We start from the raw sequence: 4,437 nt of genomic DNA, 5'->3' as shown, positions 1-4,437 counted from the left end.
GTTTTGAATGTCAAATGAAGTAAGAACCAGGAGATGATGGGTCTGGGAGAGACAAGGTCTGGATTAAATATCTATTAAATAGGTGCAGAGATGCATGTCATTGTTTGCACAGTTTCCTGATATAGTCTTCTGCAGGGAAAACAGGACAAGAGAGAACTGTACAAACTGTAATACATACAATAATGGAGAAAAGATACAAAAGTGCAGTCTGAATGAATTATTTGGGAGAATAATGGTTGAGAAAATGCACCTCTGGTCTCTGTTTAATTAAAATTCTGCAAATAAAGTGATGAGTAAATGCACCTTTAAACTTATCAGAGTGGATCATCAAAACAAACAAGACAAAGGTTCATGTTCATGATTCCCTGGAGTTTACATCAAAACACAGAGTGAATTTTGTGTGTAACAGAATAGAGAGCAGAGCATATTGCCTACAAACACCAATTTAAGTTGGTTAACATCAACGAAATACAGGTTTGAGTCACTAGTAAATATAAATTAAGGTCAAATGCTGGTTGGCTGTTGATTCCACCAGTGGGTCAGAAAGTGAAATAGTGAGAATTAATGACAGAATGGGTTTTACTCCAAGGGAATGTTTGTCTCAGAGCTACCAGATCTACCCCAAAACAGTCTGTACATGACAATACACTCACTTTACAGTTCTTTATACTGGAACATTTAGAAATCTATAGGATAAATGGACCTAAATATAAACATTAGGCACCTCAGATTTGTACTCAGCTTTTAAAGGAAGATTACAAGATTTCAAGATTTTTAAGATGTACTAACTTAATATACTAATATGATAAGTTAAGGCAGAAATGTCTGTTCAAAATCAATGTTATTAAGTTAAGACTATTTTCCTTGTTTTTCATTTAGACCAACTTAATAAAATAACTTATCAACTGATTTAAATGTGTACATATAACAAACTTAATTTTTTAAACAGAGAAAGCTCTTGATTTTAAGCTTAACTTACTAACCCTATTAATAATTTTTTAGAGTGTACATTGAAAACATCAGCTAACCAGCACTGGTAATTTGTTTTCCAATTCATTTTAAGAAAGTATGTCAGTTTTAGGACATTTAATCTCTGAGGCAGATAATTTCTAAACAAAAAAAACAAAACAAAAAGAAACTCCCAATGTGTTATTGTGTTCTTGTTACACATCCAGACTTTGTGAAGACTGTGCCACTGTCTACTATTGTTTCAGAATAAAGGTAAAAATTCTCTGGGCTGTTTGTCTTGTTTTCTAAATGAATCCCTCTGGCCTTGGGCATCACTCAGAACAGTAAGTGTATTTTTGCAAAATAGTGTTGGGAGAGAAGTTGTTTTGGTGGGATTTGAAGTAACTAAACTGAAAAAACGATGTGTGTTTTTGTTGAAACTGAAACTTTTCAGGGTGTTGTTGTAACTCTGAGGTTGTTGTTTTAGGAGAGTGATAATCCTGCCATTGTACCACTGAAATAATCCAGTAGAGTTATCATCCAAACCACACCAGCATTATAGAAATAAAATACTTGTTTCTACAAAATGAAGTCAAAGCTTTAATACAAGGAGTCAAACTCATTGTAGTTCAGTGGTCACATACAGACCAATTTGAGCTCAAGCAGCTGGAACAGTCAAACAGTATAATAATTTATATAAATGTATAGGATACATACAGATATATACACATAAATAATGATAACTCCAATTTTTCTCTCTGTTTTAGTGCAAACATTTGAAATTAAATTGTGAAAAAAAATTTTCACAAAAAAAATGTGAATTACTACTTCTTATACAGAGTCTATGGATGAAGACCTCAGACCAAAAATCTGAATCAAAATCATAACAGAAATTTTTTATCAATCCCAGGATGGGAAATAATTGGTTTCAGTTAAAATGGAAAAAGAGGAGCCAAAGTGCAAAACAATGACTATAGATATACTAATAAGCACAGAGTAACTACTTCAGAGAAAAAAAAACTGTTAATTAACTGTTCATAAAGTGAGGAGACATATTGAGAAATCAATCTTGAGTCCAGAAATGTCCAAAGAGTCACAGAGGAGAGGAAGAGTTGAGAAAAATTCCACAGAATATGCATTTTATTATTTTTCTCTGACAAAGAAAAGGGCATCCCTCCTACTGAAACACTGAATCGTCTTGAGACAGATTAATCAGCAACAACGGGATATTTTAGTAAATACCAGTATCAGCAGAACTCGGATCTGATGACTAATACACTGAATAAAAATGTAAATGCAAACACTTTTATTTTTGTGCTACTTTTGATGGACAAAACTTGAGATGAATAGGTTTATTATGTACATGGAAAGAGGAACACGTCCTTGAGCTTGTTCAACCCATCGAAGTAAGAAACAAAAGTCGTATTTATATTTTTATTCAGTGTATAGAAGAGAAGAGAAGAGAAGAGAAGAGAAGAGAAGAGAAGAGAAGAGAAGAGAAGAGATCTTTATTGTCACAAGAACAATGAAAATCAGTTTAGCAGCTCAGTTCAATTTAGCAGCAAAATAAAATAAAATAAAATAAAATATCACACAGAGTATTAAGAAAAAGTAGGACTGTGCAAAGGCTTCAGAATAAAATATTAATACATGAGCTACTAAAGTACTACTAGAACTTGTGAAATAAACAAAATATACAAAAGAATATACAAAAGCTAACTCTTCACTACAGATGAGAGGCATGCACAACAAACAGGATATATACAGGTAGTAATTATAACACTTGTCATTGCACCTAGAATGAGCTGCAGCTTTTACATTAATTTTAAATTCACGTATGTTTTCATTTTAAAGGTGCGTTAATGACATCATGGAAAAATACAGCAACAATAACTGGAGTCAGTGGTAACATGATAAAATGCAGCATGATTAATCAGCTTTTACTCTGTCTTTAAAATCCACCATCGTCGGCTCCTAGTTCAGTCACTACACTGATATTTCCTTATGTATTCATAATTTGCAAATGCTCCACTTCTCACATACAAAACTATTTTCTGTGACAAGGGAATCCCCATCTTCTCCATCATAAAAGATTTCCCAAATAATCTCTGTTCACTGACTCCCACTTGGTAAATTGTGGTCCAAGGGAATTCAGTCTGGGCACGCTATGATTTGGTAACAATTATGTAACTGTGTTGGTGTGATGCAGTGTGGAGTGGGCACACGGTGACACCTCTACTGACAGCTCTTTATTAATCATAGGACTATTCCCATGCAGGCTAATACTATGAGGACATTAAATACTGGCCTTAAACTCATCGTCACTTGGTCGCCGACCGTCTCAAATCCCATCCTGAAATTTACAGGCTGATTTCACTATTTTAAGCAACTGGAAATGATAAACACATACTGCAACTAGTGATTATTGTCGGCAATTTTCCCAGTCATCCTCCAGTGTTATTTTTAGTCACAGCCCAAAGATATTCCGTTTCGGAGGAGGAAAGAAACCAGAAAATATTCAACTAGAAAAAGCCTCAAAAGTGAATTTTGTTGCCTCAGATGTACTTCATTGATCCTGCAGAAATACAAAATAACACAAGGATTTTTCACTTTTTTCTTCATTTAAATTTAATGCTGAGAGCCAGTATATGTAAACTAAATACAAAAAGAAGATGAACAGAAGTTAATGAAATTAAGTGACAAATAAACAGAATGACAAAAATATGAATTAAATAAAAAACTAAACAAAAAAACCCCAACATGTAATGAAGTAGTACTGTAAATTAAATAGATAACAGAAATAAATACAATCAACAAAACTAATAAAAACTGAGAAAATAAACTGTAAATCAAAGCACATCAACAGAGGCAAAACAAATTAATAATAATAAAAAAAATACTAAAATACTCAACAAAATGAACAAAACATGATCAAAATGATAAAAGATTTGTAACAAAAACCAAATAAGACAAGTACTAAATTAAAAAAAAAAAAACAAAAACAAAAAAAAAACAAAAACAAAAACAGAAAATTAGAAAAAAAATAAGTGTTTGCACTTGGAAAATGAGCATAAGTGAACAAAAATGAACAAAATGAGAAACTAAGTAGCTGGTTTGAAAATATTATTTGAACAGGGAGTCATATTTTAAATTAATTTTAGTGAAACTGGTTCAGTTTTAGTCTGTAAAGTTCACATGTTAGGTTTGGGCTAAGATTCTGATGATCACAATATTTTCACTCGCTTTTTTAAGTTAAAAATATAATCGCAGCACTTTGATAATGTCTGTTACACAGATAGTAAAGTTGATTTTAATGGGTGGTATAAAAAAACAACATAAACATCAGTTTATCCCTTATAGGTCTATATATGAGTTTGTAAAATGAGCTAATTTCTATATAAAGTTTCATTCAGCCATATTCAGTTGTATGTGTGGAAATAAGTGCTGTCTGTGGAAACAGAAGCATCAGCACAGACAATTATTTGTGGA

Source organism: Sphaeramia orbicularis, chromosome 15 (assembly GCF_902148855.1).
Source record: "Sphaeramia orbicularis chromosome 15, fSphaOr1.1, whole genome shotgun sequence".
Lineage (NCBI taxonomy): Eukaryota > Metazoa > Chordata > Actinopteri > Kurtiformes > Apogonidae > Sphaeramia > Sphaeramia orbicularis.
Note: the sequence above shows the minus strand (reverse complement) of the source record.